The 16,130-nt window shown below is 34.2% G+C and overlaps 1 protein-coding gene across 1 annotated transcript in view; it reads right to left on the bottom strand.

The window, feature by feature from the left end:
- LOC106668389 (lachesin-like) overlaps positions 1 to 16,130 on the bottom strand; it is an 85,893-nt gene that overhangs the window by 13,265 nt on the left and 56,498 nt on the right. The window lies entirely within an intron of this gene.

The raw sequence follows: 16,130 nt of genomic DNA, 5'->3' as shown, positions 1-16,130 counted from the left end.
AAGTTGTGTTAATATTTTAATTGTATTTTCTAATTTGGTGGTCAAAATTTTAATAATAATAATAATAATTTCTTTACCATTCTTTATGGAACTATAAAACGAGAATCAAATTCCATTTTAAAATTAAGGCTTGAAGATTTGAGATAGGTTTGTTATAGGATAAAAGTATTCTTTAAATTAAAATAATAATAAAATATATTGTCATTTTATGTGAAAATAAATTGTAATTAAAGTTTCAAATTTAACAAACATTTGGTGTCATATTTACTTTGGTTTAAATGAAATATAAAAAGTGCCTGATCGATAAATGAAATAATTGTCGTCAGGTCCGATCGTAAAAAACCTCTGGGACCTTGTTTTCGGTTTTCCGAATTCAGGGTTGGGCCCAACAAAAAAGAAGAAGAGACACGCTATATCATACAGATGTAGATAAAAATATATGTTGTAAAAAACAAACTTTGTTGGTTTTTTTATATTTTCAGTCAAAAAGTGACTCGTTTCACGTACATTTATTTCACGACTTCCTTTCTCCAAGTATACAAGAGAAACGCCTACAACATACAAATACATTTCGTTTTTTGATTTTATATTACAAACACTTTTAGGAGTAAAAAACCCTTACTGGGATAAATCTTGTTTGTTGAGTGGAGTCTTTTTCAGGTTCACACTTAAAAATTAAAATTATATTTCGCCTCACACTTCGACCGTTTTGTGCAACATTTCTTCCACCTATGATTTTTCATATATTTAATTTATGTTTAATAAAGGTGAATGATATTACCAATTTATTAAAAAAAATAATATTACAGAAGGAACTGGATGGAAAAGCTAACAATACCTGCAGTTTAAATAGCCCTTTGCGTTTAGTTCCTTTTTAGTGAAAGGGCCGGGTTTTTTAAAACATTCACTATTTCTAATCTCGCAGGGCCACTTAGCCTTCCATTTCTTAATGAGTCCTAAAGGTGTTCTTTCATTAATTAATTGCCTTCTAAGATTTAATTATGAAAATCTACCTGCGTTGGACTTTTTTCCATTCTTTTCCTCTTTTTCATAACACCTTGAATTTTCGTAAACGTTCAAAACACCCCCTTTCGGCCCTTATTACCGGCTTTATCACAACGGCCGGGGCAGTTCGCGAAAAGGAGTGAGCATTGCCAGGAAATTAAATTATGCCAGCGGGATAAATTATAAAATCAATTTCTTATAACTCACAGAAGTGGAGGAGCCAAACCCAGCCGGGTGAGTTTGGCCGGACGCCAGGGACAAACCTTAGTTGCGACGAAAGTGAAGTGAAATGAGCCGAATTCCAGTCCGATTTACCAACCTTTGTCCCTGATGTCATTAGCTTTATTCAATTGGTGAAATGCGCCTCTGCTAAAATGCTAAACCGACCCGTGAATTCGCAGAAACCTTATTAAGCTCGCAGTCCTCCATTATTCACAGCGTGTAAAACGGGCAGAATTTACGAATGTGCCAAAGTGCAATTAAAACGAAGCGGTGTACTAGAATGTAACAAAATACGTTTGTTAAGTATTTATTTAAAGGGCTGTTAAAAACATTGTGTCAAACCTCCCTTGGTGACCCAGTAGTCCATACCATTTCCAATGTACCGCGATGAATCTTAAAAGGTGACAACCTACCCCAACCAAATTTTACATCTTAATTCTTGAATTTTTGACATAAAAAGAGTACGCCTTGAATTAATCTAAAGAAGTGAGATCAGGAATGTACATTGATGTGAGTGAAAGCCTGTTCATTTTAACGTGGCCTATACAAAATAGGTTGCAATCATGCTGGCATGATGCATCATATGGCAATACCACCATCATCAATAAAGCAGTCGTACATATCAACTCGCTGTTGATTGGCAAAATGTGCTCTTAGGCAGGTAGTTCGAACTGAAATGGGTTTAATAAACAGCAAACAAAATAACTTTTTTTTTCAAACTTTTTGCCCTAACCTTGTCATTTTTTGAACAATTTAAAATCCGATTGCACTATTATTTTCAGCGTAACAAATTCTTCAAAATGACGTGTCAGGATGTATAGGGCCATATTTGAAATTTTGACGTTGAGCTGGGCCTGAGGTACCCAGTATAATTTTTCTCCAAAAAAGTTAAAATTTTAAACTAGAACGAAAAATTATTAAACACGTATTTTTTGTTTTTTTGATAGCGTCACTGGTTCAGCAGAAATTCAGCCGGGCAATTTAAAAAGGACACCTTAAATAAAATTTTGATTAGTGGATTGTATTACAATTGCTGATTTGTTATCCTGGAAAATAAACCTGTCCTTTGTTTTGTTATTATTATAGATGAGCATACAAACGTGGTTTCTATTGCTTGGTTAAAAAGAACCAATCTTTGCCTCTTTAAGCAAGGCAGGTAGTTCGAACTGAAATGGGTTTAATAAACAGCAAACAAAATAACTTTTTTTTTCAAACTTTTTGCCCTAACCTTGTCATTTTTTGAACAATTTAAAATCCGATTGCACTATTATTCTTCAAAATGATGTGTCGGTATGTATAAGGCCATATTTGAAATTTCGACGTTGAACTGGTCTTGAGGTACTCTGTATAATTTACTGATACAGGTACTCTGTATAAATTTTCTCAAAAAAGATAAAAATTTGAAATTAGGCCAAAAAAATATTTATGCTTTTATTTATTTATTTTTTTTATATATTGTTTTTCATAGCGTGAATGTTACAAGAGAAATTCAGCCGGGCTAGCTAAAAAAGACACCCTGTAGAGCAAAATTCATTTTTTTTAAACAAAAACCAGAAAAAAAAGCTAATTTAATGTGTTTACCATTGTCCATTTTCGTCAAATACAACTTTCTTTATTTTCCTTTTAAAATATACAGATTTTGTCCTAATATCTCTTTAGTAGTTAGTTTAGGAGTCTTACACACATAAAAAAATATGTGTATTATAATCATGCAAGCATCCACCTACCAGGTTAGTAATAGGAATATGATACATTACTTTCTATTTCGTTTAAGACAAATAAAGGGAAAAGAAAGCACCAGGTATATGAAGTTTGTGACAGGGGAAAATTTGTGAGAGGTGTAAAAGGTGGATGCGACCTCATAAAAGAAGGTAATAGTTAGATAAGTAGTCTTCAAAGGTCTACAGCCCTACAGCAAAAGACGGCATCCTCAAAAAATAGGTCCTGTAATCGTTTGTAAATTCGAAATTTTCGTTGAAAAACTGCTCACCACTCCAGATAATTGAAGATGCAAAATTAACTTTGTCTTTCTCTTTTTCAGTTTTTATTCGTTCATTTTGTAAAGAAAATTCATAAAGAATCGCTTTCTTTTCTGTTGGCTTATTTTAAACGTGTTTGTTAAATTTTAGCGTTCAGAGCTTAAAAAAATAGTTAATAATGTGAGATAATTGGAAGTGCCCTTCATTATTTTATTTAAAATTAATCAAACAAACCATTTAAAAAAATGAACGTCATAATAAAATATTTTATTAGAAATTATATAGATGTACAATTATTGTTAAATATACATTTGATGTACAGAATAGTTGTTTTTTCAAAAACATAATTTAATGTTTGTAACAAAAAGCATAACGTCAATTTCTGAGTGACTTTTGTTTCTATTAACGGACAAAATGTTTAAAATTTCATTCACAAAAACGTTTCATTAATCCATCTCTGTCGAATTTCAATAGATAATACACAAATTTGCTGTCAATTACCGTCTGTCATGACGCTTTGCCTCCCTTTGTCAGCGCCGATTGTTTATTCCGTTTGTTAATGTCTGAAATAATCGTAGAAATATACGGCGTATGAAAGTACTAATAAATTCGTCCTTTTTTGTTTGTTTTTTGTATTCCTTTTCTGTTTGTCGGGGTGACGGAGGAAACAGGGTTTTCGAGAGATTTATGTTCTTCAAATTCAACGGTATCGTCATAATTGAAAATTGCCGGACGAATCGATAACCCCCTCCCCCCACCGGAGGGCCAGGGTGCAAAACAACCAGGCTTAGTGCCAGATGTGAATTAGTTATATTAGTAGTTCTAAATCACTCCGAGCCCGTTGCCGGCTAATTCGTTATGTCCGCCTGCTCTTGACAACACCGCAACAATCAACACGTTTCTCATCAACTGTACAAAACGTGTATTGTTCTCAACAATTATGAGGTAATCCCGATCTGCCGTATCTTGTAACGGTGCCGATAGTGTTTTAAATTGTCTTCTTTCTCTCGGGCGATATTAATTAAAGGATAAACCGACAAAATATGAACTTGGCGACGTATCTGCTATCCGGATCTGACATCACCACACTAGTAATTAAAAAAAAACTTTATGAAGAAACATTCGCTTTCCCAATCAATAATAGTTCAATTATTTCTTTTAATTAATTTATTATTTATTTAGAAATCGTGAGATGCGGACTGGAGACAAACACTTTGAGTGAGTAGAAATACTTTGATTGAATTTATAAAACAATATATTTTGCATTGTATAAATTCACTTTTCCACATCCAAAATGTAATTGTTATATGTAAACAATGTTTATAAATCCCAAGCCCTGATGATGATCTCAATAAAGATCGAAACGTTGGCACGATAAAAAAAATGTTTTTCTGAAACCTACATCACACCAGACCGCATTTCACGATTTCTATCGTAAATAAATATCGATTAACGGTCACTAATCACCACACACTTATTTATTATTTTACAAAAGTGCAATTACGGGCGCCGGTGGCCGCAACGGTTTAGGCGTTGACACGGCGCTCATATCTGTAAGGTGAAAGTCCAGTGTTCGAATCCAGCGGCCCTGCATTCGAACCCGACATACAAATGGGCGTTTTTTCAAAACCACCGGCACCCCTAGGGTTGATATAACCTTTGCTGCTGCGAACCCTCGTAAAAAGTGCAATTACAAGCAGGTTTGTTGTGTTTTTAAATTTTATTAGAATTGAATATTTCTTTATTAGAAGAGAAAAGTAATCCGCTCTCATCACAGCATTATTTACTTTTCTCTCTATGGAGGAAATCGCAAGGCCATTGGGGCTTTTCACGTCTTAAAGCTTGTTTATATTTGCCACTTTGGAAGATAATCTTGGTTGAATCATCTAAAGCAGTGCTTCCCAAACTTTTTTGACCCATGTACCCCTTTTTATACTCACTATACTTTTTTATACTTTTATACTTTTTATCGGTTTCTTTTTTTTTGTGATGTAGTTCATAACGGCACTGGATCCACGTTCTACCAAATAGGAAGATGGGAAAGCAGTCAAAAACATCTGTACAATAACCCATAATGCAGGATATAAAATTGTGATCTGTTTTTTTAATCAGAATTTGTGGTATCCTTGTTCAAGCATTGGTTTATGTTCCTCATCTGTGGATATTTCAATAAGCTGCTCCTGTATTAGTATGGATTCATCCTGGGTTTGTCCACGTGCAAAAGGGTTCAACACCCAGTCGGGAATATCCAAGTGAAGAATGTTGTAAAACCTTTGGCTCTTAACGAAGAGCCGTTAAGTGTTGACAGGAAGCAAGCAATAGAAATGATAAATGATGGAGTGAGTGTGGTGTTCAATACTTTTTAAAAGGATAGTTCCTACTCACAGGAAGTTGTTTTGCAACGATCCGGATTTCGAGCCTTTTAGCTCATCATCAGGTTGAAGGACTTCTACAACCACGTCTCTCGACATGAATTGCCAAAGTGGACTCTTACAAATCCTTCAACCTGATGATGAGCTAAAAGGCTCATCATCAGGTTGAAGGACTTCTACAACCACGTCTCTCGACATGAATTGCCAAAGTGAACCTCCACCTACCTCCGCCAACGCGACGTTCCAATTAGCAGCTGATTTTTTTAATGGCGCTGGACAAAAAGAAAATTAAGGTACAATGGAATTCACTCATTGGACATAGTCAATCCAAGAATCTTCTAACCAATTTTGGTAAGAAAGAAATCACAGAATGTGTCAAAGGAAGAAGGAACAGACTGCGAATCCTAACAGGACACTGCAGATTAAATGGACACTTAAAGAAAATTGGAACAACCCAAGATGGCACATACAGTTTCTGCAAAGTGGCAGAAGAGACACCAACACATTTACTAACAAACTGCGGAGCCACACTAGCCCGCAGAAGTAAATGTTTTTGGATGTATAATGTGACCATAGAAGAGCTTCAACCACTGAAACAGGGCCTATTAATCAAGTTTCTTGATAAAATAGGACTCACCGATGTGCTTTAGGCAGAGAACGGGGGATACAATACCTCTTAAAGGGCGCATATACCATACCCTGAAAAAATTACATCTACATCTACACACAAACAAGTGCTTTTGCTAGGGTCCAAATTTCTGCTGACAAAAGTGTGAACCGAAACGCAGTGGAGATGTGGGTGAAGGAGAAAGTAAGAGGGTAAAGGAAGAATTAATTGGTCGCCATGGTATTTTTCGGGGTGTGTACTCTCAAAACCGAAACTCAAAAGGAAATGAAGGTAAAGAAAGGAAAGGAGAAGAAAATTAATAGTTTTGAACCAGCCTGGCCGTCCCCAACCGCGTTATCCGATCATGCATGGAATCATAATTGACACCGGGGTGAAATCACAAAACAAATCTTCACCCTCCAACATACTACAACTATGTTACTTCAGCCAATGTTGACAGCGATTTGGAACTTTAAATTGATAAAAGACTTACTTGAAAACCACCCACCCGAGACCAGAAAGAATAGAGCTAAACAGACAATATAATCTACACAAATGACCGCTGGACATCAAATCGAAACATTCACTACAAATCAAACGCTTCTATATCTGAATGTACGGAATCAAAATACGGGATTGACCCAACCTACAAATAATACAATCACTCCAGACCAATATCCTTCAAACCATCGCTCAAACACCATATTTTGTATCTATTCTTACTTTATACATACCCCCAAATCCCATTTGTCCTCTAAACCAGAATAAGGTCCCAGTTCATTAATTTCATTTTCTTCTCCTTTCCTTTCTTTACCTTCATTTTCTTTTAGGTTTCGGTATTGGGTGTACACTTCCCTAAACATACCGTGGCGACCAAATAATTTCCCCCTCACCCTAACTTTATCCTTCTCCTACCACCATCTCCACTGAGTGACGGGGTCGCACTGTTGTCGGCCGAAATTAGGACCGTAAAAAAAGCATGTCTTTGTTTAGGAGACACCTCCGTTCAAGAGACAGTCACAGATGTACAGGCTTGGAACTATTACATATTTAAAATCTCTATGCAAGGGCATTCTAAATAAAGGTCAAGGACACTGTCATATCGTCCGACAGTCTGTAACCGTACGGAAAACAAAAACCTTTGTGTAGGGTGATAAGTTCATTAATTTTTGGATTTTTCTGTAGTATAGACAATCTCTGAGTGATAAAACGTCTTCTAATTACTGAATTGGAGTGTTTTTGAGAATTGGTTAACTTATCCTCTCCCTCATTTAGATTTTCTTTCTATTAGTGTTTTATATTTTCAAGATTTCAGTTTAAATTTTAAAAAAATTATAGTTAACATGGCTCAGTAAATGGTTGTCTTTCAAAGGAAGAAATATTTTGTTCCTACGAAAACTTTTGAAGACTTTGTTAAGAGCATTAGCTGATAAATTAAAGCCTGGTAAAACACTAGGAGGTAAAATTTTAAAAATTCGTACGTCATTCAAAATTCTGAATATCTTTAGAGGTCATGTATATCTTTTTCCTTCGAAAGAGGGTACCATGACTGCCATTTACACGAGGTTTCGATCTTGAAAAAAGTGGTCCTAATAAAATAACAGGACCGCGGTGAACAAGTGGTTGGTTTTCTACGTTTTCGTTTCTTTTTGGTGCTTAGGTTGGTCTAAAAATTTTCGTCTATAAAGTCTCTAATTAGCCAGAAAAAACGGACCTTTTTCATAATTATTTAAAGACAATCTTAACCCCCCCCCCAAAAAAAAAAAAAAAAAAAAAAAATTTATGTCCTTAATTGTTTGAGTTTTTTTGCCTTTTTGCTGAGAGAATTTGTGGTTATTTTTTATAATTTTTAACTTAATTATTCTTTATAAAAACAGAAAAACATAAATTTTTTAGTACTGAATAATCACCTATCTTTCTTTCAATTTAACCATACAGAATTGTATTTATGCTTTTTTAATGCAATTATTTATGCTATTTTTTTTTAGAAATAAACAGTGATAATAAATTTGAGGTCCTTCTATATTGACGGTCGTCAAAGCAAAAATGTTTGCAAATAAACGTAATTAATGAAAAGGTAACAATGTTTAAACAACCATCGGTTTTCTGTACTACTACATTGTATACATACAACTCTACTGTAATTGTACTTAAAAAAATAGAAAAATATAATTTATCTAATAATAAATAACCACCTCTTTTTCTTTCAATTTAATCACACAGAATTGTATTCCTGCTTGATCAGTATTTATTTAGAGTTAAACAGAAATAATACGTTTTATGTCCATCTATTTTGACGGTCGTCAAAGGAAAAATGTCTGCAAATAAACGTAATTAATGAAAAGGTAACAATGTTTAACCAACCATCGGTTTTATGTACCGCACAGTTTATGAATAAAGTGAGTTTCTTTGTCACAAAATTCAAAGACATTTTAATATATGCAAAAATCAGATTTGTTAAATAAATAATCATGTTAGAAAAAATAAAGGAAATATTTATTACTTTTGATAGTTATGTTATCTGGGATTAAAACAAATATTCATTATCTAAAAAAAAATGGATTTTCTTTTGAGTCTTCAGATGGAAGATCGCGATTCTTCAAGTTCGATGGGGGAAAAAAATCAACGTTAATTTTTCTCAACATAAGGCATGCAAAAGTAAAACAGCTTCTGATACATCATTGGACTTTTCCCTCAATTGATTGATACCGGAACATTGTTTATTTCCGGTTAGCATTCCAGCGAGCGAGCAATAAACTGAAAGATAACGGATAGCGACAAGGATGAAAGTTGTTAGCAACACTGGCTTACATTTACGTCTTTAGAAGTGGGCCATATCTCGGCCGTTTTCCAGGACTAAGACCGATCGTTTATCACCACCATCTAAACAATCGACCATCGCCATAAAACAGAAGTTTATTTATAAACAAGATGGATACAAGTTCTTTCCGCAAAAAGCTCGCTAGCTCTTTCAATATCTATAATAATTAAAATTTGTTGGTTTTGTCATCATAGATTATGATGACGTCTTGATGCAATGCTTGACTTTTTGAAACGACTGACAACACAAAGCCCCAAAAGTTTGGTTTGATATCTCAATAAAACTGGCTTCTAGTTAAACTTTGTAATTAATGCACTCTCAATACGACAGACAAGAATGACACATCTACACGGAAAATAAACACTTTGAGCCCTGAAGATGATCTCAATAAAGATCGAAACGTTGGCACGAAAAAGAAAATGTTTTTCTAAAACCTACGTCACACCAGACCGCATCTCACGACCTTCAAATATAATTTATTAATAAATTTTGTTGTACAGAACTAAATCAGTTCATAGTCTAGCCCTACTAGAAGATAATTATATAAACATTGCAAAATAAAACGTAATGATTTACAATATCAAATTTAGTGTTTAGATCGTGGATAATTGATTTCTTAATCATTATGGCAAGTTGGCGTAGAAGAAAATGTAATCTTATTTCATTGTTTTTAATGTTTGAATTTTTTAACGCTGATTATAGTCTGTTGTGTCGTGACTTCTGTCCAATTACTTGTATGTCATGTACTACACTGTCTATAAAGTGTATACAGGGTGGTGCAAATTGTGCATAATGAATGGCCTGAGGACAAATCGTGTAATGGGATGAAACGTTTATACGGCGCTAAAGGCTGACAGTTCGGCACGACAATAAAGCATTGCGGGTTTAGCCTATCCTTATAAATGATTTCAGTTACATTACAATTATGTATATTTACATTATTCCCACATACACATAAAAACATAAACAAGCATAAATAAATGAACGAAAAATAAACTACTTAGAATAAAGAAGAATAAAATTACTTGACCTGTCTGCAAGTATAAATTTAAGTTTTGGAGTGAAACGCGTATTTATATTGCATTAGTTGTTTTATGTAAATTTATCATTTTATTATGTTAAATAAAAAGGTTTAGTTATTAATAGTTACTTTGCGCCCTCAAGATGATCTCAATAAAGATCGAAACGGTGGCACGATAAAGAAAATGTTTTTCTAAAACCTACATCACTCCAGACCGCATCTCACGACCTCCAACTAATCATTTGTATTTAATAATTTCTTTGTAGAAAACTTAATCAGAAGTGTCTAACAAACCTTTTACACTTTACTGAAAAAGAACACATTACATATCATTAAAATAAATATGTTAATTATATTATTTTAATTAAAACAATAGAATATCGATAGTTTTAAAGACATCTGAGATTTTTTTATCATCATAAATCAAGGATGACGTTCTAATGATTTTGCGCGCATTAGACATAAATTACATCAACTAACTATTATTTTGAGCCTCATAAATGCTAATAAAATAATAAATATTTAATTTACATATATGTTTTTCTTCGTACTAATAACATGCACCATAAACCCAGAGTAGGACTATTAACCGGTCACTGGCTTCTGAGGAACGATCTACACAGCATGGGCAACTTCAAAGATGTGCCCATCTGTAGATTATGCAATGAGGACAAATAAACAGCCACCCATATCATCTTCGAATGCGAAGCAACCGCTCAATGGCGACATAACCTGGGATACAAAGAAAATTCAGGGACAAGTATTCTATCAAAGTTCAATGACCTAATCTTCTAAAGAGAAGGATTGAATTGATTACAACGAATAAGGAACAAGGAATGTGCAATCAGCGAGAATGCTGTAGTACTTAGGCAACAAAAACCGCCACTTTTTAGGATACATCGTCATCAACAATACGCACTCATCTGCTAGTTTTTTTTTCTTACTTGAAAATCCTTTATAAATTTTAAATTTAAATGGTATTATTCGGAGATCGTGAGTTGCGGTCTGGTGTGACGTAGGTTTCAGAAAAATATTTTCTTTATCGTGCCAACGTTTCGATCTTTATTGAGATCATCTTCAGGGCCTGGGATTTACAAACATTGTTTAAATTATATAAATACATGTAGGATGTGGAAAAATGAATTTATACAATGCTACAAATTTTCAGATTTTACAATTTTTTTTTAGGTTTCAGAAAAACATTTTCTTTATCGTGCCAATGTTTCGATCTTTATTGAGTCATCTTCAGGGCTAAAAGTTTTTGTTTTCCGTGTAGATATGTCATTCTTGTCTGTCGTGTTGAGAGTGCCAATGAGATATTGCTGTTTTATGTTTATATACGTTGAATTTTGCGGAGATGGGAAAGAAAGTTGGGATAGAAAGACGTTTTTATATGAGCCGGTTTTTTTGAGGTAAAGGAGCCGACACTGGGAAAAAAACGTGGGTAATGGTTCGGCCTGATTATCCTTTCAGAATTATATAAACGGGGATAATTAGGGAAAGGAAAGCCAAGTTGTTGAAGAATTAGACTATGGAGAAATGTTTGATGTGTGAAATGTGATGACTGTTTTATATGTTTTGTGTGATGTGATGATATATGAATGTTATAGATATTGAATTTGATTAATGATATTGGCGTAGCTGCGACTGAGTTTACATGTGTCTGTCCTGTAATTGATGCTGTGTTTATCTCTGTTGATGCAAATCATTTCTAAAGTTACGTTTATGTTTGTTTTGTTCTGTGTGTAATATTTTTGGATTGTTGAAGTCGAAATTGTGTTGGTGTTCAAAATGGTGAGTAGTCAGTGGTGTAGGATTTTGGTTGGGTTTTTGCAATCTTAGATATGTTTTTTATAGATATTTAATTATAGATATTTTTTCTAAAATCTACGTCACACCAGACCGCATCTCACGATCTCCGAAAATTCATCGACTAACGGTCACTAAACCCACACATTTAAATGGTATGTTGATTAATTTTTTAAAATCATATTTCAACAATCTTGTAATTAAACATTCAACAGAAAATTATCTAATTTCCCATCTTTCCTGAGCATCATTGTTTTAAAAAATTTAAAACGACTCTTGTGTCAATACAGAATGAATTTTGTATTAATATGACCGTTATACCACAACTTCCTTTCACCGTACCCCCACTAAATTCGTGGATGATATATTGACAGCAGTTCAAACTACAACAAAACAATATACAATAAAAAGCTTTCACCCATGCCTAAAATTTACACATGAAATAGAAAACAACAAAACAATACCATTTTTAGATACACTTGTTATAAAACAACCAGATAGCACTTTAATCACAGATTGGCATCAAAAACCAAGAAACACAGATCCCTATCTCATCTATGCATCGCGTCATCCTCTTCTACAATAATAAACACGGCACAAAGGACATCAGAGAATTATTGCCCTAAGCCATGAATATTTTCACCACAAGAACATAAAGATATACTAACATAAGATATTCTACATAACGTTCACTACCCTAAACAAATAATTAACAGAATAATCAGCAACTACAACTCAACACTAACATCATCTACTATTACTAATAATACTACTTCAAATCTATCAAATACAAACAAACCAACATACATTTTCATGCCATTCATTCACGGCCTATCTCATAAATTAAACACATTTCTCTCTTCGGATAACTTTAACATAGCTTTCAAAAACTATAAAACAAGTCACACTTTTTTCCAAAATTAAAGATTCCACACCAGTAACAAATAAAACTGACGTTATTTATAAAATCTATTGTTTAAATTGTCCGGCAACTACATCGATATTACATCTCAATCATTAATCAAATTCAATATGAATAATATTCACATATAACACAAACTATACAATATAACATATTCTAATTCTTCAACAATTTGTCTTTCCTTTCCCTAATTATCTCGTCTGTATAATCCTGAAAGGATAATCAGGCCAAACCCTTCACCCACTTTTTCCCATTGTCGGCTCCTTTCACCTCATAGATGTCGACTCCTCATATAAAATGGATTTCTATCCTTACTTCTTTCCCCACCCCTTCAAAATCCAACGTATATAAACAAAAAGCTTCAACATTTCACTTGCCCTCTCAACACGACACACAATAACGACACATCTACACAGAAAACAAACACTTCGAGAGAGTACAAATACTTTGATGAAGTCTAAAATTTTCTAGTTTTGTATAAATTCATTTTATTTTTTTTTTATTCTAAAATTTGTAGCATTGTATAAATTCATTTTTCCACATCCTACATGTATTTGTATAATTTAAACAATGTTTGTAAATCCCAGGCCTTGAAGATGATCTCAATAAATGCCGAAACGTTGATACGATAAAGAAACCTTTTTTTTAACCTACGTCACATCAGACCTCATCTCACGACTTCCAAATAATCATTAATTTGATCTGTAATCGTAGGCTAAAATATGAATCATTTGAAAAATAGCCAAAATTGGTTGAAACAATAGGAATGAGCATTCATCAAATTTTTTTATCTCCTTTCCCTTAAGAATAGTAACATTGACGTATTGCTAATGATTTTGAAAGATGTAATATTTTTTGGAAACTAGGTTTTTTGGAGGGTCAAATATATATTATTTAAGAAGGTTCAAGTTACATTTTCTGAAGAAGATTCGATATTGGCATTGAATTTCAGTTACAAATTGGCGAATCGCCTTAAATATAGATCGTTGACATATTTTCGTCACCTTTTCCCGTTTCGGTATGAAAGAGAAGGGTTTCGGATTACTTTGGCCATGTTTTATACATGGTCCGGGCCCCCTTTCACCCTTTTCCGACGCATCCGTTTTCCCAGCGATACGACCTCCTCTCAAGATTCCCACCCCCGACGACTCAGTGACGTCTAAATAAAACAAACCACTTCACCCCAACCCCCTACTTGTTGATATAAAGAGAACAGGGGCTTTGTTGACTTTGCGCCGGGGATTACAACCGTGCCCCTCACGGCCGACGGACTCTATTAATAAATCAATATTTCTTTGCCGGTGTCTGTTGCTTTCACGATGATTTGCCGACCGGTATCCAAGGGCCTCGGGCTCGGCCGGAGGCAAAACAAAGATAATTTACAACCATCTAGCTTCCCCGGCGATACAACCAAGAAATAATAAATCTGCAAAAAGAATAAGTATCCATTACAGTTTAGAGCTACCACCCATTCGATGAAATTTATGTCGTGGTGATTGCCTTTAGAGATATAGAGCTTCTTTCTGAGTGAAATAAATATTACTCCTCAGCTTATATAGGGTGTCCTTTTAAATGGGCCGGATGGATTTCTCATGAACCAATGACACTATCAAAAAACGAAACATACGTTTTAATATTTTTTCGCCCAGTTTCAAATTTTTTCCGTTTTTGGAGAAAAATTATACAGGGTACCTCAAGCCCAGTTCAACGTCAATATTTAAAATATGACCCTTTACATGCTGACACATCATTTTGAAGAATTTGTTACGCTGAAAATAATAGTGCAATCGGGTTATAAATTGGTCAATAAATGACAAGGTTAGGGCAAAAAGTTTGAAAAAAAGTTATTTTGTTTGCTGTGTATTAAACAACACATTTCAGTTTGATCTACCTGCCTTGCTTGAAGAGGCAAAGATTGGGTCTTTTAACCTAGCAATAGAAACGACGTTTGTATGCTCATCTATAATAATAACTACAATTAATTAAGGTTTTTAGTTGAGATAAAAAAGTCAATGGCACGAGCGGGATTCGAACCCACGATCTTCGGCTTGATACGCCGCTGCTCTACCACCTGAGCTATCGAGACCTCGATCCACTCGGACACCAACTTCCCATCTCAACCGCACCTTTTGAATTTTCCCTCCTCTTTGCCATTTTTCATATAATAATAACAAAACAAAGGACAAGCTTATTTTTCAGGATTACAAATCAAAAATTGTAATAAAATCCACTAATCAAAATTATACTTGAGCTGTCCTTTTTAAATTGCCAGGCTGAATTTCTGCTGAACCAGTGACGACGCCAAAAAACAAAAATACGTGTTTAATAGTGTGTAGTCTAGGTTAAAATTTTACTTTTTTGGAGAAAAATTATACTGGGTACCTTACACCCAGTTCAACGTCAAAATTTTAAAAACGACCCTATACATCCAGACCCATCATTTTACGTTGAAAACAATAGTGGAATTTGTCAAAAATTGACAAAAAGTCATTTGATTTGCTATTTATTAATCCCACATATTCGAACTGCCAGCCTTGCATAAAGATGGAAAAATTTGCTATTTTTAGCCACTCTTTACCGGTGGTCAGAGCGACAGAGTCACGTGAGATGAATTGACAAGCCCCCTTTGCTCAGTTCTTCAAATTGGTCAAAAAATGAGTAAGTTATGGCAAAAAGTTTGGAAAAACCCATTTCGTTCGTTTCTTTGTTAATTCCAATAATATGCTTCTTCACTAAAGTAAACAGCAACTACAGCCCTTATTGTTTACATTCATTCTGTCATTGTTTTTCAAAATCGCATTATGACAGCAAATTCCAAGGAGTAAACAAATGTTACAATAGTACCTACTCGTTACATTCAGTTTTCCATTCAAAATGAATGGAAGAGCACATTTTCCGATCAGCAAGGAGTTGTATGTACGGCTGCTTTATTGATGGTGGTGGTATTGCGCGTCGTGCAGTCGAGTTGTAGTCCCAGTATTCTGATCGGCCCAGAGTAAACCACAAAACGTTTATTCGTGTTGCTCGCAATATGATGAGATAACGATCAGTTGATGTCCATCACCAAGAAACCGGCAGCGTAATTGCAACGAGGAGCTTAATATTTTACTGTATGTTCGTGAAAAACCGAATTCCTCTGTCCAAAATGTTAGAACGGTTTTAGGTTTTTCAAAAAATACAATTAAAGATGTACTCTGGATTTTCAATTTTAAGTCGAATCGCTCTCTTCTTGTTCAGGGACTTCGGGACTCTTGATTATAACAGGCAACTTACGTTCCTTGTAGAATATCGATTTGGGAGGTTGAAGGAAATTTTCTTAACCTTTGGACTGACGAATTCACGTTCATTTCTAATGGTATACTAAACCGTCGG

This window comes from Cimex lectularius, unplaced genomic scaffold, assembly GCF_000648675.2.
Source record: "Cimex lectularius strain Harlan isolate CLEC.00 unplaced genomic scaffold, Clec_2.1 scaffold245, whole genome shotgun sequence".
Taxonomy (NCBI): Eukaryota; Metazoa; Arthropoda; class Insecta; order Hemiptera; family Cimicidae; genus Cimex; species Cimex lectularius.
The sequence above is the reverse complement of the archived record's forward strand: the minus strand, read 5'-3'. Positions and strand labels throughout refer to the sequence as shown.